The 27,340-nt window shown below is 36.3% G+C and overlaps 1 protein-coding gene across 7 annotated transcripts in view; it reads left to right on the plus strand.

Moving 5' to 3' along the window:
- The window catches only part of LOC131693297 (lachesin-like), a 303,507-nt gene that overhangs the window by 146,400 nt on the left and 129,767 nt on the right, over window positions 1-27,340 (plus strand). For 5 of the 7 annotated variants that reach the window (XM_058981007.1, XM_058981008.1, XM_058981009.1 and 2 more), the window contains exon 2: window positions 15,098-15,761. The exons of 1 other annotated variant lie outside the window; for it this stretch is intronic. The gene's annotated coding sequence lies outside the window, so the exon portion shown is untranslated. The remainder of the gene's footprint in view (window positions 1-15,097; window positions 15,762-27,340) is intronic. One more of the 7 variants, XM_058981010.1, reaches the window with a different exon arrangement.

Raw genomic sequence — 27,340 nt, forward strand, 5'->3', positions numbered from 1 at the left:
ATTTTAAGAACGCTTTTTGGCCTTAAAAGTGGCATAGTGGATTGGTTTTAAGTGAAAGATGGTTGAAATTGGGGACTTATTTAAAATAATTTCATAGCTGAATAGCTGATTCAAATATTGCCTTCAGGCATATATTTTCTTTCCTTGCAACAAACTTTAATATCATTATTCAGTTTATATTTCATACAAAAGAAATGCATAGAATTCACTCAACCTTTGGAAATGTTTTCCGAGGCCATACCAATCGACTCAGCTCGGTAAATTAGGGCAATGCCCGCGTGTTTTTTTTTAATTTTTTTTTTAATTTTTTTAGTAAGGTTTGAAAAGCTTCAAAAACCTGGTCTGTAGTGCAGTGACACTGTGTGGGACTCACGACTCACGTTCTTAAACACTACTAACACTCCTTACACTTTTTTGCCCTTCTTCCCCACGAAACTACATCCAGGAATTATTTCGTCGGGGGCCGCACCTCTTACTTCTGCTCTATCTCGGAGCCTCACTTGGTTCATGAAATGGTTTGACCCTTGCGCTTTGATTTAACTCTCGACTCTTCTCTTGCTTCTTGTCTCCATCTATTACGTTATCATTGTAGCTCTTCTCCTCGTGAGTCGTTTAGATGCTGATTCCATGAGCCATTTAGCTCCTGTTTCCGTAAGTTATTCAGCTCTCGGCCGAAAGTTTCCCGACGGAGGAATTTATACCGACATCAATACCTGCTTCCTGGAGCCATTTAGCTCCCAGCTTTATCGTGATCTTTTTGGACATTATTCAACGGTGAACTATCCTACTCCGACTGAGAGTTCCCCGACAGCGGAATTTCTCTCGGTATCGACGTTTGTTTCGTGATCCAATTAGCTCTCATTTTCGTCACGATATAGTCGGATAGCCTACTCAACAGGCCAGCTAGTTGGTGCTGAGATCTACCTAGCATATCCGGGTGGAGCGTAGCTTCCAGTTCACTGCCGCCCCAAAGACCCACTCCAAGCTATTCGACGCGGTGTACTTGCTCTAGTTCCCGATTGTGGATCTAGCCTACTCACGAGCTACACGGTAGGGTGTAGAGGTCGGTCCTGCAATTTCGGTGAAGTCTGACGCCGGTTCATTGGTGCCCCGATGACCTAAACCCGGTGCTATGTAGCGTACTACTTAGCCAATTCCCGGCGGTGAACCTAGCCTACACCGACGAAGAGTTCCCCGGCGGCGTGATTCCTCGAAACTCAATTTGTGGTTTTTCGGCGGCTTTTTTGCCAATGGCGCTACTTTACTGCTTCCTTCTCCACTTTATCTACAGCTCGGAGAATATACTCGTAATCACGTTCCAGACATGCTCGTCGAGGCACATCTCTTCGACGATATTGTCAACTGTCGATATTGTATCGCAGTCGTTCCCGATCTATTCGCCATCCAGTTACCGTTACCAGGGGGGACTTGGTACGGCTCTACAATCAAAGCGACAACACATATTGTTTATATCGTCGGCTGCCATAACAGTTGATGTACGGTGTCACAGCGATTCAGATTTATCTAGCTTATCTCCATCACCGTTTGTCTGCAGTCACCATCTTGTAGGATGGGCATTTAATGCCATCCGTCTGATGGTCGTTTCCGTTCACTGGGGTGCAAAGCACGATCTTCGGCCTCTGCGTGCAGTCTCTCGTAAGATGGCCCGTCTCACCGCATTTCCAGCACATTCTGGATCCATCCGGGCATTTGCAAGCCCCTGCCAAATGTCTTAAGCCCAAACACTTGAAGCATTTCTCTTGTTTATTTACTCGTGGGGCGGCCCTCAATCAACATCTCGACCTTCCAACCGTAACTTTTCCTACCTCGCTGTCTGAGCTCCTCCGTATTCCTTTTTTAACCGGAACGTCATGTGAACCTCGCCCAGGTTACACAGCTGCTTCAGTGCGCCTCTCAGCTTGTCTTCCGTCGTGATTTCATTAAGGTCCTTGCACGCAATCGCAATTTCCGGGCTTAAGGTCGAGCTGCTAGTCGTGGGATTGTTCTTCAACTCGACGAGCATCTCGTTTTGCCTTTCTCATATAGAAAGGTTATGCAATCACTCTGAAAAACGTCAACCTAATCTTAATTTTTTTGACTGGCATAAGGTTTCTGGATTTTAACAGGGGCGTAGTTGATGATTTACGGAGAGGGGTTTCCCCCCCCCCCCCTCTACTGTGGACTCCCCTCCTTTTTAAATCCCCTCAATCGCCCCTCAGACCACATCCCCATCCAGCCCTCATACCCTTGCCTCTCAACCCCATCATCGTTAAACCTCCACTATATCACAAAGCATACCAAATTAAGCTGGGGAGTCGTTCGTTCATGGAACTTTCGCCCTCCTCACACACACTCCTCCGCATGACAAAATGAGTTAGTAAGCAGATAACATTGATCTAATGCTGATTAGGCTAATGAAGTATGATATTTTTTGTTTCAAGTATTTCACCGTCGACATGTAGCTCATCAAGTTCGTGGCTGGCAAACCATTGTGTATAAATTCAAAGTGCTAAGAATGTAATGGACATTTCCCCAATTATGTTGAATATAAACAGCCTCCGAGCCATAGTTTAGAGAAATAAGAAAGGCACAATTGCATCGCTAGGTGGATTAAAACAGGTTTTTTGGGTTCTTACCACGTTTTCCCCCAAATCAGTCAGCTCCAGGTTTTCTCTGACCTTCTTGAGCAGCGCTGCATAAGTCGTCGCGTTATTGGCTTTGACGAGCACGGCTTCTCCCTTTGGCGCCTTCTGACGAGCCGGAGAATTTCCTCTTCTGCTTTCCTTTTCGCTCTCCCTTCTGCTTTTGCTGTTTCTCGTGTTTCTCTTTCCGACCTACAACGGTACTCCAGCTCTTTCCTTCGATAACAACAGCGTCCCCGAGTGTCTACCTCTTGGGCTAGTCTGATCATCCGTCTCCTGGCGAGGTTCTTGTCCTCTTTGGAGTCACGGAAACTGGTTTGTTTTCCACGCCAATCTGCTGCTCCTTACCCTGTCTCGGTTGGGGGGCTGGGGAGCTTGGAAGTTAGTAGCCTAAGCCGATGCCAATGCTCGCTCAGCTACATCAGACACTAGCTGCATAAGGTATGAGGGTCGAAACGCGAGTTCCATAACTAATTTAGTTATTTTGTGCTCTTTACGCACAAAGAATGTTTTAAACAACTTTGTGCATGGAGGAAAAATAGTTTTTGCTACAATTTTTCTACACTTAAAAGAATTATAGCTAGTTCTTTTTATTCATTTTGTTCATTGGAGTTATTTTATTTATTTAATCTATTTTATTAGTTTCATGCGTTAGATTCATTCTGATCAGTTTGTTCATTTTCCGCATTTAATTTATTTTATTAACTGTTTGCAGTTTATGCATTTTATTCATTTTTTATATTCATACGTTCTATTCAGTTTCTTCATTTCAATCGTCTTAATAAATATATTCATTCATTCACTTCAATCATTTAATCCTAATTATTTAGTTTACACAATTTGCCTTATTCCATTAATTTTATGTCTTTTTTAATATTGTTTTATTTTCTTTTTAATCATTTCATTCATTTTTTCTGCTTTTTCTTCTTTTTATTCATTTTATCAATTATTTTTATTTTGTTTATTTTATTTTTTTTAGGTCCACATCAGATTTACAACCAAAATTTCAATTTCTTCCAATTTTTTTCTTGCATTCTTTAGCTAAAAATAATTGACGCGTAATTTTTGTTTTGGCTGAATATAACATTTTTTCAAGTTATTAGTTCTTGAACTTTTGAAGTTTATAAAATTGAACATTTTTCAACCACTGATAACACGGAATCGATTCAATGTATGGAAAAAAATATCAAATAAAAAAGATGAGTTATCAAATGAGCTTGCGGAAAAAATCCCCAATTATTGTTGTTATGTAGCTTATAAAATTCGCAATTATTATTAACAGAATGATTTTTCTTTAAGTTGGACCAAATTTTTATTACTTTTTTTTAAATCAATATTATTAGAAATCATGATAAAAAGCTTGCGTAAAAACTTGGGAATGGATATAAAAATACTTCGCGAGAAATTACATTTATAAATTTAAATCAGGACAATTTTGCTCTAAACACTCAGTGATAGGCCTGTTATAATGGAAATGTTTGGTAAAATGCTTCGATTTCCATTCTAAAATTTTCACACAATATTTTCGGTATATTTATATATTTTTTTAAATTCTAAAAAATATGCTTTATTTATAAAATATTGCTTCCAATATTTGCAGAATACATAAGTTACATAAGTTAAATCCGGAGAGCTCATGCGAAAATACAACTTTTATTACTTAATGCTTTTCTCCAGAAATCTTATAGTTTCTAAAAGTGACTGAAAAATGTTTAATTTAAAAAAAAATATAAATATTTTATAAATATTAAATTTAACCTAACAAAAAATCAAATTCAGCCAAACCAAAAATTCGTGTCAATAGTTTTTAGCTACATAATGCAAAAAATGGAGGGGAACTAAAAATATAACCCGTACTCTGCAAATGTTAGAAGGAGTTTTTTTTAAAGCCTCCTCGGCAAAACATTTTTTTTGATGACCAAATTTTATTAAAAAGATTATGTGAAAATTTCAGAATGGAACTCGAAGCATTTTACGAGATATTTCAATTATAACAGGCCTATCATCGGGCGTTTAGTTTAAATTGCCTTGTGTTATGTTAACAATTGTGATATCCAGCACAGTGTTTTAATATTAACTCCCAAATTTTTACACAATTTTTTTAATACGATTCTTAATATTTAAAGAAAATAATAAGTAAAAAACGTTTTTAATCCACCTAACAGTGTGATGAGACATTTCTTATAACTCTTATCACACTTTTCGCATATTATATCGTTTGAGAACATTTAGAACTTGATGCTTCGCGATGTTTTTGATAACATATACTACATGGGATAGTGGCAGCACTCAGAGAATCGCTCAAATCAGCATAGGACAACATCAGTGCTAGAAATCTCAAACCAAATCAATGGGAAAGTGAAAAAATGGTACTACGTTGTGAAGCGATGGTCACTATTTATTAAAAAATCACGGTTAAATGAAAAATAAAACTATTAAAAAATTTCAAATAGTTTATAATTTTCACAAACTTATTAGGAAAAATTGTTTAATAAGCTTTCGTAATATTGTGTAGGAAAAAAGCTGAAAATTTCAGTATTTTCTCTACCTGCAACATATAAACCCTTAAGTATACCAATTAATTGGTATACTAATTGGAATAGGTTCGCCAAATTTTGGAAGAAGTCTATAAAATAACCCCTTGAAAACTACCTAAAAATTGTTGTAGTTGTAGTTAATGTGAAACACAGTGAATAATACATACAATAAAGACCAATTTTTATCAGTCTCATGGTGTATTTTAGGCTGAGAAAACGTTTCTTTATAATAAACTGAAGCTGTTAAAATATTCTTCCCGTCCCTTGATGTAGTCTGATAACTATTTCTGATTATGATGAACTTTTTATTTTTGCATATTTCCATCTTCATGATAAGGAAAACATGCTCAAGAAAGGATTTACTCGAATTCAGTCTTGTTCGTCTGCTAGAGCCCATCAAACATATGTTCATATTTGGCTGATAAAATCGGGGTTTCAATGTATTATAATAGATATTCAGCATACGAGAAAGTTTCTTGTGAACGAGTGTAGAACGACTTTATTTCTACTTACTTGAAATCAGCGGCGTAGCCAGAAATTCGGTTTGGTGGGGGTTTGGTGAAAATCGATCATACTGTCCAAACGGCATAATTCCGAAACCGTAATTTTTGAAGTTTTAAAATTATGCAGAACTAATTTTTCAGAAAATAGTAGCAGAGTTCGTGTCGTTAGCGAATTTGTTGAGACTTTATTGTAGTCATGAATATTAACCTGAGAAAATTCACCATAAATACTTCTTGGACGATATACCGTCAAAATTATTTTATCAAATGATGCGCTGTTTAACGTTTGTAAAACTCATCGAAGATACTAAACCTCCGAAATTGGCGGTTTCAAAATGATGCTATCTTGACCTTAAATTACTGTTTTTGAAAGGACCACCCGGCGTCCCAGTACATGATTCCCCTGATGAAGGCCACCCGAGTTTGTAATCCATCCGTTGATCTCACGATGCCTGAAACTGAAATAATTTTCTCTCCCTGCCATCTTTGTCTACCCTCCCTCCCCTGACTCTTATACCCAGAAGTAACACCCATACCCCCCCCCCCCCCAATATCTTCACGAAGCATTTAGCTCTTCTTGTCTCTTCTAGTTTTAACTATTATATTATATAATCTCGTTGAAAATGCCCAACTCCACTACCCACAAAAATAACTATAATTACGAATCTTTACAAAATTCAATCATGCCCTCTAGTTATTCCTACTTTTAAGATAGTCGTAAAAAATTGTCCCCCTTAGTTAAACATTATTTGCTCCAATAATCTCACTGATAAAAATGTCAAACCATATTGCCACAAAAACTAAATGACCCCCCTAATCTTACGAAAATAATATTATCCCTTTTTGTAGATATATAAGATAGCTATAAAATCTTATTAGTTTCATTTTAAAAAAATCAATATGTAATCCCCTAGTTTTAAGCAATTTAAAATGTAAAACAAAACAAAATTGGCACCTTTAAGCTAACGCAACGTGCCTTATCAAATAAACGATTTGAATAAAAAAATAATACTGTTTTTGAACATTTGACCTATACATATAATTGGTCATACAACAAAAATCAAATGCTCATCAAAATCGATCAGAACCTGCTAGAGTCGAATGGAAATCGTCATTTTTCATAAATTTCTCTCTACATTCGGAAAGTGTTATCCTCGTTATTAATCATATTACGTTTTCGTCTCAACTCGACGCATTCCCAAAATAAAAACCTGTTTTAAACCATCTAGTGGTGCAATTGTGATTGTCTCATTTGTCCAGACTACGATTCCATGGCTGGTTATGTTCAATACAATGGTGGAAATAAATATTACATGTTCAGTACGATTGACACATACATACAATGGATCGACAGCCACGATCTTGAGATACTATGTGATACTGAAACATCGCTTGAAACCAGCGGCGGATCATGGAGAAAGATCCGGGAGGTCCAGTTCATGCCGAAAATTTTCAACTTGTTAAGAAATTTTAAACTAGTTTTAATTTTAAAGTAGCAACCCCTCACTGCATACTCCGTCCGGGCCGGTATGATTGACGATTTTTAGAGTGATTGCCTAACCTTTCTATATGAGAAAGGCAAAAATGTACCAAAGTCCAAAGAAGTCAATTTTTGTCAAACATCTCAATGTTTCATGCATTTTAAAGTCATTTGGCATCAAAAATACAAATTTGATTTGAAAATTTTTCATTTCCGTTTATATGGGGATTTGCTGTGTGATTGCACTCTTCAACTCGTAACTCCGGAACCGGAAGTCCAATCAATAAAAAAAAATCAATTGCAGCCGATGGGAAGGTTGTACCTTTCATTTGAGACTAACTTTGTGCAAATCGGTCCAGCCATCTCTGAGAAACAGAGGTCACATTTTTTTCCACATACACACATACACACACAGACATTTTACGATCTCGACGAACTCAGTCGATTGGCATATGACACTCGGCCCTCCGGGTCGGGATTAGATTGACGAATTTTAGAGTGAATGAGAAAGGCAAAAACATTTTAGCAAATGTTGAAAGTTATGCATTTTTTGGTGAGCAGTTCTATGTTTCATAGACATTAAATCAATTTTAACTTCGCTTCCTATTAAATGAAGACCCTTATTACAGTACATTTCTATAAAAACGAGCTCAATTTGAAAATAAATCTGAGGATTATGATTGATTACAGAACTCTGGAATTTTCTATTGGAATGATTTCAGGCAGGAATTTGATATTGATGCTATTATACAACTGTGAAATCAAGACCAATAGATCAGTTACATATCAGGACCCCATTCCGACAATTTATCAAAAGTCCTCATGATGTTTACAACAACAGGTTATCAATCTACGGATCAGATAATTGTTATTGTAATATTGAATTAAATCAGTCTGCATCAATAAATTTTCAACTTCAATCCAATATTTTTTTTGGGTGTTGTGGGGGAGGGGGGGTTGTATGGTGTTAAACCCCAAAACCTCCTCTTGGCTACGCCGTTGCTTGGAGTTATTTATTTCGCTTTTCATTTTTCGATATGTTTCAGATCGATCCGATGGCTATAAGTTAGAAAAATTGCAGTCAGAAGATTCGCACAAATGAACATTTTTGCACTGATAAGTTATCAAGTTACTTCCAGACAACTTGGAAGTGTTCAGTGATTATTTCTAGCGGTTGTAGATAGCAAAATGAAATACAAAATTCGTTTTATCGAAATAATGTTTGGCTTATTTCAATGGATTATTACTATATTGAACAATAAATAGGCGATAAAGAGTAATCAACAAACAACAAGCCATAACTTTTAAAGTATTCAAAATAGATATTTAAAGTCTGTAGTAAAGTTATTCGCAAAAATAAGAGCTACAAATTTGCTGAAGACATCATTTCGATATAATCACTTCCAAGAAAATTTGTGAAAATATCTCACTCATAGGGGGATTAATCAGCAAAAGCACAATTCCAAAAGAAAGGCCATATTACCTCCATTAAATTCTCCGAAGATACTATTGACCTAAAATAAGCCGTTTTGGCGCTAATAATAGATTACATGTTTTTGGTCATATTTCTGGCAATGGGAAATGATAAAAATCTTTCGTCCGCATTTAATGTTCAATATCTCTTTTGATAATAGTCCGATTTCAACAATCTATAGCTTGTTTGTTAAAGCTATCTAAAAACATATAAATTGTTAATCTACATTGTCAATTTCGGCAGATAATTTAAAAAAAAGCTGCAAAAAACGTTATTTTTACGCATTCAAACATTCATATCTTGGAAACTAAACATCAGAACCAAAAACAAATTAATAGCGTTCATACTGTTTTTTAGTCCTTTCATTTAAAATTGGTTTGGATAAGATCGGCTCAGCCATTGCTGAGAAATACGAATGAGAATTTGTCCGTTACACACACACACACACACACACACACACACACAGACACACACACACAGACACACACACACACAGACACACACACAGACACACACACACAGACACAGACACACACACAGACACACACAGACACACACACACACACACACACACACATTATCCCAAATCGTCGAGCTGAGTCTGAGGTATATAAGACTCGGCCCTCCGGGCCTCGGAAAAAATCTTGAAAGTTTGAGAGAATTCTATACATTTCTTTTATAAGAAATGTAAAAATGCCGAAAATGTCAACAAACAAAATCGACACAAAATTGTTAAAATTAGGCAATAAAAAAAATAAAATACGTAACTGAGGAAATCAGTTTTGAATATACTGTGACACTTTCAAAGCGATCAAAAATCATTTGTTCGAGTTACATTTCCAGCCAGCTCAAAAAAGTTGTTTCGGAAAAATGGGGTTAAAGTTTTCAGTACGCACGGGATATATATTAGGGTGTGACAAAATTTAGATTCGAGCTTCGAGCAACTTTTAAGGTACCATTTGGGTCCTAGAACAACTTTGCAAATTCTTAGCTCGATCCCTTAACCCTTTCATGTCCAACTTTTTTCTAGTGCATGTAGGGTTTCATAACTATTTTTCCTTGAAAACGGTGGGGTCAAGAAACCCGAAAAGCTTATTTTCATAAAGATAGGTACTTCTATGGCAGTGCTAGAAGCTGGTCAATTTTTACCTTGTAGTGCTCAATACATTTCTCCTAGAATAATTACAATAGTCCAATTACGTGGAAAACGTAGCCAACGACGGTCTAAATTGATAAGTTTAATCAGTTTTCAATAATATTGCACCACAACGAAGATACATGAAAAAATCATTTTCGGTCGCCAACGTAAACTTTCCCTGGCAGCACTGCTCCATCGGAATCCAATCAGACTAACTGCAGTAACTTCAGTTCTAGAGCTGATCCTTGTAACTGTTAATACTCAAATTAAAGACAACAATCACATTAATGAGCCTTACTTGTTTTTGTGAGCAAATCTCGCGTCAATCAAAAGTTATAGCTGTTTAAAAACGTTGTTGTCCACAAACAACATGGGCATGAATGGGTTAAACTAAATTTTTGCGCCCACCGTTTAAAGTTTACATGGGATTTTGCATGGGAAAATTACCTTTCACAAAATAATTCCTCCAGGAGTCGCCCATTACTTCCTAAAAATAAATCGTTATGTGGCTTTTATAGGAAATTCAACAAAGAAATAAAGTCTCGAAAACCAGGAAACGATCTGGCGCTTGAGAAAAAAGTTATTAAGCAGAAACCGATTGGTGCTCTGGCGATTGATAAAATATTCATTTTTTCTAGCACCACTGCAGTTGGTTGTTCAATTATATGCAATTTTGTTTTGATCTTCCCTTAATGTGTCTAAATTATTTATCTCCACTGGTTGGCCAATTCGCAAGCGATTTGAGGGATAAATTGAGGCTTGTTTTGTACATAATAAGAAAAATTTTGTATATAATTCGACCGTCAGCAGCAGTGATGCTATGAAAAGTAAAATTTTCATCAATCTTCAGGGCATCAATCGGCTTTTGCTTAATAACTTTTTCCACAAGCATCAGATAATTTCGCGGTCTTCTAGACTTTGTTTCCTTGACAAATTTCGTATAAAAATCAAACAACTATTTATTTTTGGGAAGTAACGGTCGACTCTTGGAAGAATTATTTTGCAAAAGACAATTTCCCCATACGAAATCCCATGTAAACTTTAAACTGTGGGCGCAAAAATATAATTTCACCGATTGAGCTAAAAATTTGCAGAGTTGTTCTGGGAGCTAAATAGGACCCAAAAAGTTACTCGGAGCAAAATTTTATTTTTTTCATATAACCATGTCCCACTCTAATATACATAAGAATCGTTGCGGCAGAATTGAAAATCTGAACATTTATGTATTGTTTTCGTCTTCCATGTTTAGGGATATCATTTTTAGCATCCTAAAGCACATTTTAGACTAAAAAAATATAAAATCAATGTTTTAATTCTTTAATTGTGTAACCACTTAACCAATTAAATTCGTTGATTATGTTTTCAAATTCATACATTTTATTCTGTTTCTTCTGATCAGTCTTTTATTTAATTCATTTCATCCAATTTGTTACTTTGACTCAATTTAATTAGTTCTATTAATTTCTGAAACTTTTTTTACAATTTTCTAGTTTTTTTTATTTAATGAGTTCGGATTCAGTTTTATTTATTTTATTAGTTTGAATTGTTTTAATCATTCATCTCGTTTAATGAAATTGATAACTTTCTTTTCATTATTTTGCTTTATTATTCTTTTAATTTCATTCTTTTTATTGATTTTTCATAATTTATTCAGTTCGTTTGAGGTTTAATGGTGCAGGACTCGTCTAGTTGGGTGCGTACTTTGCATATGAGCTATGCAAACTAATGAAAGATAAGTGTTAGAAATGTCTCATCTCACTTAATGCTGTACCACAGATGACGCAACAGAAGGATCATATAGTGCCCCGTTCGGAAAAATCGTTTTCCATAAAGTACAATAACTGCAGATTTCTGTTGGTGTGCACGTTGTCTCTGTAAAGAAGTAATGCTCTTTAGACATATTTTATTAAGAAAATTGGTAATCTAACTCGAGCAGGCCTCGTGCGCAGAAAACTCACAAGGTGAGGGTTTTGGTTTTTTCCGTTTCTAGTGAATAAAAGGTATAGAAACCTTAAACTTTCAAGATTTTTTCCTAGGCCTGGAAAGCGGTAGCTTAACGGAGCCGTGGATCTTTTATACGTTTACAATACATGTAGAAATAAAAATACAAACAAGAATTAATTAATTGGATCTCGTGAGCGCAACTTTTTATTGCGAGCGGAGACCTTTTTTCGCGAGGTCTGTTGGCAAACAGCGTCAGGGGGGTCATTTAATTCTCTCTTGTTTTTCACGTCCCGGTCGAAGCTGGCTTGGTGTCCGGGATCAGATGTTCTCCCTTGCTTCTTGCACTTATTGTTGATCAGTGTAAATCCGTCGTCATTGTTACTGCATTCGTTGCCGATGTTGCTTATAGTTGGTTTTGGGGTGCTGGATGATTCTTTTGCGGTTGTCATTATGGTCTGAACAGCTGCCACAAATTTGGCCACCGTTTGTGGTTCAGGCATTGGTATTAAAAACTCTGTTTAGGTTGGTTTGCCGTAGATGAGTTGGCAATCGGTTGAGATGCATTTTCCTCTGCATCTTCCGCGCAAGGTTGTCCATGATGAGCTGTCTGATTACAATACTTGCACGTAGGAGTTTGCCCCTCATGGGTGCATAGCGTAGTTTGCATTATTGTAGTTCCGTGAGTATTGAGTTTTATTGCCAAGTAGGAGGGTATAGGCCTTTCAACCCGCATCCTCACTACAAAAACGCCGTTAGGAGTACCCGGGAAGAAGTTTCTCCAAGTATCAGGTGTAACGGATTCTACTTCTCCGTATTGCGACATGCATTTTGCAATTGGCTCAGGAGGGGTACGAGGTGATAGGTCATATAACCTTACATCTATATAATCATTCTCAATGTATACGGGAATCTTAATTCCAACGTTGTCACTTTCAACCACGTGTTTTAAGTTGTTCTTCAAAACGAACCGCTCGGCTTGTGCTAACGTGTTGAATGATATTAACACTGCACTGCGAAGATGATGATACTGAAGGTACAACACTTCCGTGAGTCTAAGTTGCATTTTTACCTTCAGAAGGTATTCCACTTCACTAAAACTCGGTCGTTTTAAACAAAATTTAAAGTCAACGACCACACACAGTGGCTGGAGGCTGGCCAAAACCTCAAAAATTTATTTTTGAAATATTAGTATTTTATATTTTTACTGAATTTCTCATGTATTGAATGATGTATATTCAAAATTTTATGATCGTTGGATAAGAACACGATTTTTAACATGAGTTTAAACGTAGCAAAGTCCGGACTTTTTAATGATTTTCATTTCCGAAACCACCATTGCTCTGTTCACTTCAAATGCATATTGGTACTTTGATTTTGGTCCGATTTTAGCACAACTAGTTTCATTGTGTAGAGGAACGAAAGAACTTGGTTAGTGAATAAAATACATTTGGTAAATTTGCTTGGAACTATGACTTTTTAGTTTAAATATGTTTGAGGTGGTCAAATCAAAAATACGTTTCTCACTAATGTATTCTGTACAAATTTCGGAATCATTTCGGAATGGTCACATAGTATACATTCTATGGGAAATAACCTCTACTTTTCGAATATCATGGTCTAGGTGCGCAAAAAAGGTTTAAGGAGATTTTGAGGCCTTGTTGCTGATATGGAGGCGCATGGTGTTTTGTGTAAAATAGTTAGACAATCTACAGTAAACCAACACGTTATACAATGGATTTAAAGTAGTGTTCTTCATTTTTTATGATATTGCAGACATTGGTGAACAGTAACGGAAAATGTATCATGAAAACGGGATCATAAACAGACACTGCCGCTTACTGGCTCATGGTAGTTTCGAATTGGTTTATAGTACTTAAGCCAACTGACTAAAATTAAACCTCTTCTATCTCTTTACAAGCACCTTCACAGAGTTTCTTATCGTTCTCGGCGCTACTCACTTCTATTTATCTGCTAGCTGATGCTGAGAATTTCTTGACGGCGGTATTTCTCCCGATACCGATACCATTTAGCTGTCAGTCACTGTGACAGAGAGATCATCGTTGGTGAAATTTGAGATACTTTACTTTTGAAGCAGTAGTCTCACGTTGTGTCGATGGTTTATTCAAACAGATACATGTAATATTGCTTGAAGATTATTGCAATATCGTCAATCCAATCAGCCTAGGGGAGGGTACATTTACAGTTCGTAAATGTGCACCTGAACAAAATTTTAAAACGATTATGAAATATATTTGAAAAGTGAACATCGTAGGAGTTTGTTTAAATTTGGGGTTTCAAATAAATGGCCTTGTTAATTATATTAAAATGCCGCAGTTGAAAAAAAATCGGTCGGAAATCATTGATAAAATGGATATTTTTTATTCCGAATAACCTACGATGTTTACTAAAGATTTCAATTATGAAACTACAGTAGAAATTTGAAATCTACTTCACTAGCGTTACGGCCAACTCGGAAAACATGCATAAAAGCGAGCGCATAAAACTACAAAATCGCAGAGCGACTTTTCTACCTTCCATAGAAACATTCATATATCATTAAGCAATGAATATTTAACTATCTAAACAAATAAAAAAATTTAAAAATACAAGGTAGCGTTATCCGTATATAGACTGCAATATCTCTTCAGAGGTGTTAGTAGCACTTTTAAAAAAAAAATTCAAATTAAAGTCAACAAGGTAATTTTTCCTCAGTGGTGTTGACATTTCCCCTCCATGTTACTAACATGTAAAAACATTGAAAAAGTGCCATCATGTCATGATTTTTAATTGACAAATTGTAATAAAACAATTCGGGGCAGATCAGGTCGCTGTACAAAAAAATGTATACCCGTTCTGTACGCTGTGAATCGGCCTAAAAATCTACCGAGTTAGAAGTTCCGACGACAGCAACTAAATTGTATTTAGTCTCCAGACAGTGCTTTCGCAGTCATTTTCCATTCATACTATGTTTCTGCATGTTCCGTCCTACAAATACCTCCCCATAGACGACAGCAATGCCGATAATATTAATATCCCATTGATTACCAACTAAAATTCGCTTTGCTCAACAGAATCGAATCCTCGTAAGCGAAAAATCTTCTCCGGAATAAATCAAATAGTATATGTAATAGTTGTAACCACCCTCCCAGGCAAATATAACCGGAGCGGAAGCGAAAGCTCATTGGAGACAATCTTTCTTTTCCGACCCATCGCATCCGTCTAGCCGTCCGCTGGCTTCCTCAAAAAAGAAAAGCACCAAGCGAAAATATCCTCATACTTGCCATTAATGCTTTTTGCCTAAGCCATTTATTTCCGCTATATTTTTTTCCTCTCCTTCTCAACGCCGTTCACCATTTCTTTCTCTCAATTTTTCTCGTAGGTTAATCCATTTAAACTGCTGATAAAGATGGCGAAAATTGTGCCAAATTATTTCCCATCCGGCCGAGTGACACTGGCTCTGACTTATCCGAGCAGGAACTGCTGCTGCTGAAGACTACAACGGAGCCGAAATTGCGCGCAGCGCAAAACCATCGCCGGCACTCGTCTGTACACACACCCACACCCACGGACACACAAGGAGGATAAAATTCAATGAAGCTGTAATCACATCTTGAAGCGGTAGAAAAAAAGGAAAAATCCGACCGCCCGTGAGTGGAAGTTAAGCGAGCGGGAAAATTGCGATAACACAGTTTGGCACAGTCGGGGCATTTTCTACGTGGGTTTTTTTCTCGCATTCGCTGTTCGAGCACCCAGCGTCAGCGAGTGGAAGTATGTTGGAAAGTACATACCGAAAATACGATTAATTTTACGGATGGTAACAGACTCGGGGAAAAAACTTTTCCGCTCACCGATCCGGTGCGCTGTTCTTGCTTGCCATTGCGAATTGATGAGGTCCTCCGGTGGGCAAGGAGAGAAGTGAACGATACAGCTGGAGAAATTGCACAGAAAATCGCTGTTCTAAAATAGTGAAAAATAATTTATTGGCGAACGAGTGAATAACAGCAGCAGCAGCGCGGCGGCAGCAGTGGTAATTCGAAACAATTGTGCGTTCAATTTTCAACCGTATTATTGTAAACCCCCCATTGAAGTTTGAGCGTGGAGCAAAGCGTCGCGTAGCATCGCGCCCCAGATTCAAGTGCTGCATTTTATGAGCTGTTTTCATCTCGTTTTTTTTTATTCCAACTCTTTGTAGCAGGTATACTGTTTGGATTTCGGTTTTTCCACCAACGGAACAGATGGTCGCCACCGGGGTTGGCCGCTGCGGCGAAAAAAAAAACTCCGGAAAAGAAGTGCTTTTTCGCTCAGAGCTGAGTGCACACATGCACACGCAGGACAAACAATAAAAAAAAGAACTATCATAACGCGCCGGTCGCGGTATGGCCGAGGCAAAAAAAGTAATAGTTTCGAATGAAGTAGCAGTTGCAGAGCTGAAGCAATTCGCCAAAATAAATAGCTTTCGGGCGCACGGGAAAAGGGGGTAAATAAAAATAGTTGAATGCAACTGCAAAAATAAATTACAATAAATTTACTGGCGATGGTGCGCAGCTTGCTTTCCCGGGGAAAGTGTGAGGTGATTCGTGGGTTACTGTCAGTGCTGGATGGTTTTTTTCTGTTTGCTATTTGTGTTGTCAGATTTCAACGCAATATTAACCCATTATTGCCCAACCTACTATATATAGTAGGTGCTAAGAATAACTCCTATTACTTAAGGAATAACGCAGAACAGGCATTATCAATGAGTTAATATTGTTCATATACTCTTACAGAATACGTTTAGATAAGTTAGAGTGGTTAAACCGGCTTTTTTGTTTTGTTTTCATTCAATTTTCCCTTAAGGGGTTACACATTTTTGTCATGATGAAAAAAATCGAATTTTTTTAAATTAGATATTCTCAAACTACATACGCTGAGGAAAATTTTCTCAAAATTTCGTTAAGATCGGAATACTAAAACTTGAGTTACAGCGATTCATAGACCGCTACCCATTGACCACTCGTAGGCGGTGCGTAGTGTTTGATACGCTAGACCGTTGACTCGCTGCAGCGACAGTAAAACTCGATTATCTCGGAATTGCATTTTGTTGAAAAGTTCATTCGCGGCGACCACGATATCTCAGGAATTAATTAATCGATTAATCTGAAATTTTCACTGGTTGTTCCTTATTATATCAGCTACTCTTAGTAGGAAATTAATTTGACTGGAATGACCACATCATTTTTTCCAATCGGAAAACTCAATTTGTGCTGCGTGTGAACAATAAGTTGGGCAATAATGGGTTAAGATGGGTAGTTGGACTAGAATGGTGATACCGTGGTTAGATAGGGAAATTGACAAGATATTCTGAATAGGACAGCCAGCAATTTTGTAGCTCATAATAGGGTCTAGGAAATATTGCACATCATAAACAATGTTGCTGTCAGTGTTTTCGTTATTCGGTTGTTGAGAAGCATTGATGAAACTCTTTTATTTCATTTAAATTATACTCCTGTAAAGGCTTTGTTGGTGACACTTTTCAATTCCACTATCCACTAACGATACTAAAATTGGAATTGTATCTGTGACAGATACGCATATTTCACAGTTCGATTCATTCATTCATTCATACAGAATAAAAAAAATTATTCACTCAAGCTTCCATTTTATCGAATGCAATTTACCGGGCCTTTCGCTTAATTCCTTCCATCAGGTTTTGCACTGTCTCCTGGTCAGCAGAAGTCAGAACGTCAGTTTGCCTTGAACTGCATCTCACTGACAATCAGGCTTTCGCGTCTTTTTGAGGTTCCGTTTGTCGACTGCCCAATGTTTTTCTATTGGTCGAAGCTATGGCGTGGTTTTGATATGCAAAATTTTATATGCAAAACCATCCAACTCTGAATTCATATTTATTGTAGAATTACGCCATTTAACAACAGTGAGAAAAATAACATCTCAAATTACTTTGCGTGTTAAGGCAACTGTCGATTTTTGTTATTTTATTTTTATGTTTTCACCGTGTATAATTGAAGAAAATGGCGGATGAAAAATATATCAAAGTATTTCATTGAATTTGGTTGTTCAAATTCAATGGGCTCAAGAATACCAAAAAAGAAATGGTTCATGGATTAATTTGTGTCGTTACCTACTACTAGCAGAAGCAATTATTTTCATTTCTGATGGCTAGAAAGTTCTATATATTCAGTGAAAACCCGGATTGTAAAACAACCAACCGAAGCCAGTTTGTGATTGGTCACCGCTAATTTAATGCACCAAGCCGCAAATCTTGAATAGAAAGAATTGTGATTTTAGTCGGTTTCTACTAGAGTCAAACCACGTCAAGTGGTCCTCGAAAAATCCACAAAATCACCGATTTTCATGAAAAATATTTTTTTGTGTAGGGAACATGGAGTGTAACTTTTGGGATAAACATTTCGTTAAAACTCCTTTTTTTGGTTAAGTTATGGGCTTTCAAACTTTGAAAAACGATAAAATTGCATTTTTTTTAATTTGTTATTTCTTAAAAACTACTTTAGACAATTGATTGAAATTTTGCACACTTCTAGAATGATATCTATACTGTCATATGGATATATATTTATGGGATATTTTTTTTAGGAACAGCATTTTACATACATTTTTAATAAACTATTTATTTTTTTTTTGTGTTCTCGGCGCTCAAAATTATCAAAAAATATGTCAACTGACGCGGAAAACATTCACCTTCAATAACCTGTAAAGATATTTTTGTCCTTTTGTTCCAATCCAGAGGTATAGAATTTTTTGACACGCGACGCGCTTTTCCAATGTGCCGCGCAATTCGATGCTGCCTACGACAACTCATTGGCCGCAGCCCACGTGAACGCGACCAACGGGCATGTAAGTTTGAACAGCGTTTAGCTCCTTGTCTCATGCCTCGGACGTGTTCAAACATGTATAAGTATAGTTTAGCACCACGCCATTTATATTGTTTTGCACGTGGCAACTTCTATCATTGAGACCTTCGCCAGTTATATTGTTTAACACGTTGAAATATCTATTGTTAGTCTACCTTGAGTACGGAAAACACCTTTGTACTTTGTGGGATAATTTGAGTTTCGATAATTTCACAAATATGGTTCAGCCGAATAAATGCTGCAATCCACTAGGAAGAAAATCTCACAGCTTTGTACGTTATAATTTATTCTTAATAACTGCTAAGTGGAATAAAAAGTTTAAACCGTACGTTGGCAAATACGTTTGTAAGTCATGTCGACGGAAGATGTACGAAGAAGATTGTGTTATTGAAAGTGTTGCGAGTTTAAAACATTCAAACTTACAGTAAGTGTATTATGATTTTATATTATATAATTTGTATCATATTTATTACAATTTTAAAACCACTTGATTTTTTTATAATTATTTAAATGAACACTTTGCATTTATTTATTTCATTGGAAAAAACCTGATCCTGTAATTTTTTTCTGTTTTCACCTTTAATAATGCATCTAAACGTTACTCACATTTTTAACGAAAATATACGTGTTAAATTAAATGTTTGTCCTAGCAAACAGTATTTGTTAAAAAAAACTTGTTTTTTTTTCCTTTTTATAGTGCTGATAAAGGAGAATCATGTGAAGTTTCGTCCGATTCAAGCGACGATTCCGATAATGGTTCGAATTATGAAAACAAGTGCATTGACGATTCTTTAAAATTAGATAAAATTAATGATATTTTGCAACAACTTGGTGAACCGAAAATAAACAAAAAACGTTTTTCAAAATTTTGTAATAGAACTATAAGAGAAATTGTTGCAGAGATTGTTCAAATGAATAAAACAGTGAAAATTTTTGAAGTAAATAGCCAAGTAGGAAGAAACAGTTTGGATACAAGTTTTGTGGAAAACATAAGTAATGCCCTGCGTGGTAAACAAAATGCCAAAGATAAAATTCAAATCTTGACAACAGTTCCAGATAATTGGACTACAAAAGAAATGTGTGAAACATTTTCTGTTTCAAAACGAATGGCAAGAATATCGAAAAAATTGAAAAAAGAAAAGAGGTTTGCATCCGTGCCTGCGGCGAAGCGCGGGAAAAGAATTCCCTACTCAACAGTGGAAAAAGTGCAAAATTTCTACTTATCTGATTTTTCTAGCAGACTTTTACCGGGAATAAAAGACTGTAAAACAATTATTAAACATGGAAAAAGGATAAAGGCTCAAAAACGACTTTTATTATATAATTTGATGGATTTACACGAACATTTTAAGATGGAATATTCTGATATAACGATGAGCTTATCAAAATTTCAAGATCTTAGACCATCTGAATGCATTCTGGCTGACAAAAACGGTACGCACAATGTTTGCGTTTGCAAGATACATCAAAATGTAGCACTGAAAATATATGGAATGAAGCAAGTATTCCAAAAATGCAAGGTAACCTTCAATGACTCCGTGAGTGAATACATTAGGCAATCAGTATGCGAACACTCAACGTCCAATTGTTTTTTTGGGAAATTGCGAAAAATGTCCTGACTCTGCAGCTGTTATCGAAAAATTGGAACGAAAATTGACTGAAAACAACGTCACAGAACTTACATTCAGCCAATGGATCACTACTGACAGGTAATAAGCACATTTTAGTTTGAAAACTCTATTTGTTAATAACCCATTTTCACAGATGTGATATAGTGCAATCGACACAAACAACAGCGATATATTTGGAAGAACTGAAGAATGATTTGGCTTCTTTGTTGAAGCATGATTTTTTATCGAAAACACAAGCAACCTACCTCGTTGAAAAAAAAATTCTGTGAGTGAGGGCGAATTTGTTGTCACGTTGGATTTCGCGGAAAATTATACATTCCAAGTCCAAGACGCAATCCAAGCCCATCATTGGTCAAATAGTCAAGCAACTATTCACCCATACGTAGTTTATTATTGTGTCGACGGCAAACAGAATCACTTGTGCTTTGTAATTATATCGGAGAAACTGACTCATGATGCACAGTCAATACATTTGTTTAATACAAGACTTGTGAAGTATTTGAAAAGCAAATTTGGATCCAGGAACATCAAAAAAATTCACTATTTCTCGGATGGAGCTGCATCGCAATACAAGAATAAGTTTAATTTTCAAAATTTATATTACTACAAAAAAGATTTTGGTATAGAAGCCGAATGGAACTTTTTTGCAACATCTCATGGTAAGGGAGCATGCGATGGGGTTGGACGTCAAAAGGTTAGCGCGCAAAGCAAGCATGCAACGTGTTGCTGGGGATCATATAGTTAATGCTCGTATTCTTTTTGAATGGGCAAAAGATGCTTTCAAAACAATAGATTTCGATTTTTGCACTCAAGTGGATCATGATGCTCATGAAAAAAAATTTAGTGTGCGCCAAAGTATGGCAGTAGCTGTCAAACACACGAGGCAATACCTACAACTCATAAAAAGATTCGAAGCAAATTTTTTTCATATGCTGATACTTTTTTCGATAGTATTGTAACGAGATAAAAAGGAACAATAACCCGTAAATTATGTTACTGTTTTATAACTTTGTAATTCAATAAACTTCACAAAAATGACACATGGTGTACCACCTCATTCCATAATCTAACCATTCTATTTATTCGTCAATATCCATCACCGTCTGCTATCGGTCCCAGAATGCCGGCAGCGTAGCGTGAGTCTGTTCGAGCGAATGCGTTGACTCGTTGAGCGCATGCGCAGCGCGTTGAAAGCGCGCCTTGCGTGACAAAAAATACCATATCTCTGGATTGGAACAAAAGGACAAAAATATCTTTACAGATTATTGAAGGTGAACGTTTTCCGCGTCAGTTGACATATTTTTTGATAATTTTGAGCGCCGAGAACACAAAAAAAATTAAAATGTTTGTAAAAAATGTATGTAAAATGCTGTTACTAAAAAAAATATTTCATAAATATATATCCATTTGACAGTATAGATATCATTCTAGAAGTGTGCAAAATTTCATTCAATTATCTAAAGTAGTTTTCGAAAAATAAAAAATTAAAAAAAATGCAATTTTATCGTTTTTAAAAGTTTGAAAGCCCATAACTTAACCAAAAAAAGGAGTTTTAACGAAATATTTATCCCAAAAGATACACTCCATGTTCCCTACACAAAAAAATATTTTTCATGAAAATCGGTGATTTTGTGGATTTTTCGAGGACCACTTGACGTGGTTTGACTCACTAGCCAACCTTATTGGATGGCTAAAGACTACATTTCAACATCGATAGAGAACATAATTTTTCGGATTCGTCCTAATGTCTTAACAACAAAATCTCCCACCCAGAGAACATTTTCTTTGGAAAACAAATTAGCCCTTATCAGCGCTATCAAATCATCAACCAAGAATTAAATTTGAAAATCTTTTCTTTCGCAAACCATTTTCATTTTAAATCATCTGACTGAAGCTCGTTCGGGATTAGTTCCCGCTAATTTTATTATCCGAGCCGCAAACATTTTGAACAGTTTTCGTTTGAAGCTCCATCTGTTTGACAATGGAAGTAAACTGATTTCGTTCGATGGCCAGCCCATTTGGAAAGTATACTGAACCGAGTACAAAACCGGGGACGTATGCAAGTGCAGTATCATTCGTGCTGGCCACCCTACACATGTCTGGATGCGGTAAAGAGCAAAAGTGAATGGAAATCCCACTCATTTCGTGCCGGTCTCCAGTTTTCTATCCGCCCTCTGCTAAAAACGACTTCTACGCCACGCGTACCGGTTCCGGAGTATTTCGGCATGCTGGCTTCTTGGGGGCTGAGGTCTGGAAATGTAGATCGATTTTGAAGTCTGGCTTAATCTCACGAACCAGACGCTGGAAGGACACCATTCGGTGGACTTGCGGACTGTCTGTTTGGTATGGTCCAAAGCGCAGAAAATTCTGCTCTACTTTTGCCAATACTGGTTGATAGCAAAGCGACGTTCAAACGAATGATGAGGAAAACTGACCAACCTTTGTCTAGTCGCGCAAATATGCACTCCTATCGCTCTCTTCCTAATTTTCGTGTCATGTGCTTTTTCATTCCTTTCTGCTACTAGTACTAGTATAGCTCTTTTTGGATGGGGGTTAATTGTAGTAAATTTAAGGTTATGTGTTTTGGCTATGCAGTCTTTGGTTTACTGAAACACTATTTTGTCTTCAGTAGAGTTCAACATTGGTCCAACACTGGTCAGATATTGGTTAAACGTTGGTACAATATTTGTCCAAGGTTGGTCAACTATTGGTTCAAGGTTCGTCCTACAGTGGTCCACTATTAATTTTACGTTGGGTAAACATTGACCCGCTACTGATCTGACAATGAAAGGACATTGGTTCGACATAGATCCTACAACTATTCGACTATGGTCCAATATTTCTTCCACAGTGGTTCGAAATTAGTCCAATATAGATCCGACATTGGACCAGCATTTTTCCAATATTGGTCAAATATTAGACCAACGTTGGTCCAAATCCTATTCAAAAATGGTGCAACATTGGTCAGACATTGTCCTAACATTAGCCTAACTATGATCCATGATTGCTCCTATATTGGTCTAACATTTGTCTGATATTGGTCCATAATTGGTCCGACATTTGTCCGACTTTAGTCCAATGTTAGTTCGACTCCTATATTGGTCGGCTATTAGTCCGACATTTGCCAAAGATTTATCTAAAATAGGTGCAATTTTAGTCCGACATTGAAGCGACATTAATCCGACATTGGTCCGAAATTGGGCCAACATTTGCTTGACTTTTTTTCAATATTGCTTCCGACATTGGTCCATAATTGGTCCACCATTCTTCCAGCGTTGGTGAAACATTGTTTAAACATTGATCAGATATTGATCTAATATTAATCCGATGCTGGTCTATAATTTTTCCAAAATTGTTACAACAGTGGTCCAAATTTGGTGAAATTTTTAAAAATATATTTTAAATTCTCATTAATCCGACGTTGGTACAACATTTATACAAAATTGGTATGACAATGGTCCAACATTAGCCCTACATTGGTCCTATGGGTATGAGTGTATTGATCCAATATTGGTCCAGATTTAGTCCGATATTGGTCCATAATTGTTCCGATGTATGACCAACATTATTCTGACGTTTTGGTACAACAGTGGTCTGATTTTGGTTCAATATTGGTCCCATATTAGTCCAACTACTTTGGTCCAACATTGGTCCATCATTGGAACAATATTGACCCAGCATTGTCCCAACATTGCACAATGGTCCGAATTCACAATTTAGGAAGACAAAAATTTTTGTGGCTAAACCTTTTATTTTACAGACACGATGTCTGTAGGACAAATAATCAGTATCGAATAGGCTATCTCCAGATGTAGATGGTATTAGGGTGACTCTTATCGTGAGGGTGCTTCAAAAGAAAATATATTCTTCTTTTTGCATTTCAAAGAGAATTCTTTTAGGCATGTTTAGAAAAAAAATTGCGAAGGTGATATTTCTGAAAAAAATTAAATGGAATTTGAAAATTGTGATTTTACTACTGGAAAATGCCTCATATACAGTCAAAATTTCTCAAATGGACCACCCAAATTTGGTGATATCGCAATTTCGATGCAAGATCCATTTTTTTGGAAAAATGTGGCATTTTTTTAATTTCGATTGTAGAGGTTTTAACCTTAAGGTCATTCGCCTATTCGGGTTATAAAAATCTCTTAGGAAAAATTTCTAACCCTATGTGCGGGGTCGGGACTCGAACCCAGGTGCGCTGCGTGCAAGGCAATCGATTTACCAACTACGCTACGTCCTCTCCTAACAGCGACGATATGCGCAAGTATACGGTGATAAACCACTAGTAAAAAATTGTTTCTGAGCCTGAGGGATAATCCTTTTGAAAACGAATGGTTGGGACCGTGTATAAAAGGTGGAGCTAGTGTTCTAATAAAATTCAAGGATCGATATTTTTTTAAGGAATTTCCTCACAGTGTTGTGTCTGTTTAACAGGCGAAAAAAAATTTTTTTTGTATGTCCATCTGGATTTGGTGTTGAAATTCCACATACTACCAAAAATTGGATCTTCCATTGAAATTGCGATATCACCTAATTTGGGTGGTCCATTTGAGAAATTTTGACTCTATGTGAGGCATTTTCCAGTAGTAAAATCACAATTTTCAAACTCCATTTAATTTTTTTTCAGAAATATCACCTTCGCAATTTTTTTTTTTCTAAACATGCCTAAAAGAATTCTCTTTGAAATGCAAAAAGAAGAATATATTTTTGTTTGCCCCAATTTTGGATATAAATATTGTAAAATGGCCTATTGTTTATTCGATATTGCTTATAACTTCGGTTCCAAAAGTGATATCCGTTTCCATTTTACCGCTTTTTTCTCTTAACTCAAAGCCAACTGTTAATAAAACTGTGTAAGAACAATATTTCTAAGTGAATTATACACAAACCGAATGAACAAAGTCTGCAACACATGTTTGGAGCTAATTTGTTGGTAATAAAAAATTATAAACCTAGAATTTTCGGCAAATGGATATCTATTACTTGTAGTGATCGGTGAATGGCACTCTAGAATTGTTGGGCTTTTCGGCTATTTTGCACTGTCTGCCAATTCATTTACAAATTTGTGTATTTTTTCTTGATAGTTGATTAAATATTCTAGTTGAAAACGAAGATCAAATTGAAATGCCTTTCAGCATTGTTTTTTAAAGAGCGTTGGAAGTAGAAATCGCTGTTAATTGATCGGTAGATGGGTCTTGTACGGTATTGGTCCTACATTTATTCCAGCACTTTCAATTACTATATAAAGAAAGCGTATCATTTCACGATCGTTGGATTTGATTTGCAATTTATGTGTATTTAGAGTTAAATAGATTAAAAAAATCAAAAACTATTTTTAATAGTGAATATACCAAAAATGCACATTATAACCATGATTTGACCAAATACTGACGAAAATATAAGTTTCTCTACAGTTGATTATCCGATGCTTATTTCCTTCAAATGAGGGATGAGTAAAATTTATTCTCATTGCTTGATTAATCTGCTTAATGAAGTATTCTTCTTATATGCTTAGGTCTGACTTTGGTTCAACATTGGTCCGACATCGGTTCAACGGTGATTGGTTATATTCCTTCTTATCTTACACCATCACATTCAAATTGTCGTGCTTTTCATGTCTATCAAACCAGTCCGGTGAACTATATTATTCAGTAAGTGAATTGACAGCATGTTAGTTTTAAATTGCCATGGTTTTGCTTGATGAATAGCTAAAACACAATCCGCAGTGAACTTGTCGGTGATCAGCTTAAATGGTTAATGAATGAATTAATTAGTGAACTATGGCCGATCACTGCCCTAAGTAGTCGAAAGTTCAAAAGAAATGAATGGTTATGACTATATGGTATCCTGCAATAATAAATACTGGCAAGAATTCCATCAAGATCTTGAGAAGTATGCGTTGCCTTTAGCGGCGCGAACTGTTCAGCGTATAGTTAGGCAGGAATAAGCCGGAATTCTGGCAGAAATTAATCTAAATGAGTAAATCTTTCGCTTATTCAAAATTCTGTTCTATTTCAGAAAGATTAACTAGATAGTTAGTAATCAGCCAAAAATGTTAAATTCAACGCTGTCTTTGGTATTAGTATGCTTTCTGATGGTGTTGACTGTTGCTTTGGAGGTACTGGATTCCGCTGTGCAGTTCTTATTATTGCTTGAACAGCATTTACAAATATGGCAATCGTTTGTGGCTTAAGTGATGACAGCGTATTGTAAATATTGAAATGCCTTAGATAAGTTTTTCTGATCACAGAACTGGCACGTATTATTTTTGCCTTGATATGTGCACAGTGTACTCTGTGTAATGATAGCTCTTTGTGCGCTGTAAAATAGTATTAGGTAGAAAAAAAGTTTGGTTCAATCGCATTTTTATCATAAAAAGATCATTGTGAATGCCTGGGAAATAATATCTCCATGTAGAATCCCTAACGGATTGTACATATCCGAATTTCCAAATGATTTTTTTGATGAACTGGTCGCAAGTTTTCGGTGCAAGATTGTGTAATCGTATCTTACCGTATTTACCACTGCTTGTATACACAGAGATACCGTTTCTAACGATTTGACATGTTTAGGTTGTCATCTGAAATAAATATTTTTGCCTGGGACGATTGATTGAACGTTATGAATACTGTGTTATCGATATGATGAAATTGACTATAGTCGACCTGCGTGAACCTGAGCTATATCTTCATCGTCAGTAGGTGCTTCATGTCCCGAATACTCGGCCTAACACGACGAAACCTAAGGTCACTGACTACCATGATATCTCATGTCCATTTTGTTCTTCAGACGATGCACGCAAGATAAAAAGAATTAATTTTACTAGTTCGCTTCGCTCTGGTTCGGGTACCACTTACGTGAGCAACAATACGTCAGATATAGGAACTTGAAAGCGTTTGAACTGAACAAACGTTTTTATTTACCTTTAGAATATGTGTCAGGTTTTGTGGTCTTCGCAATAAAAGTTTGATGTCAAACTGGCATGTATACAATCAATATGTGTACAATATATCCCCAACTGACTGGCAGCGTTTTATGGAAGGAATTAATATGAATCTTTTTATACGCATATAGATTACATCCATTAAACATTATGAGCCCGGAAGATGGAAGGTGATA

Source organism: Topomyia yanbarensis, chromosome 3 (genome assembly GCF_030247195.1).
Source record: "Topomyia yanbarensis strain Yona2022 chromosome 3, ASM3024719v1, whole genome shotgun sequence".
NCBI classification, from domain to species: domain Eukaryota; kingdom Metazoa; phylum Arthropoda; class Insecta; order Diptera; family Culicidae; genus Topomyia; species Topomyia yanbarensis.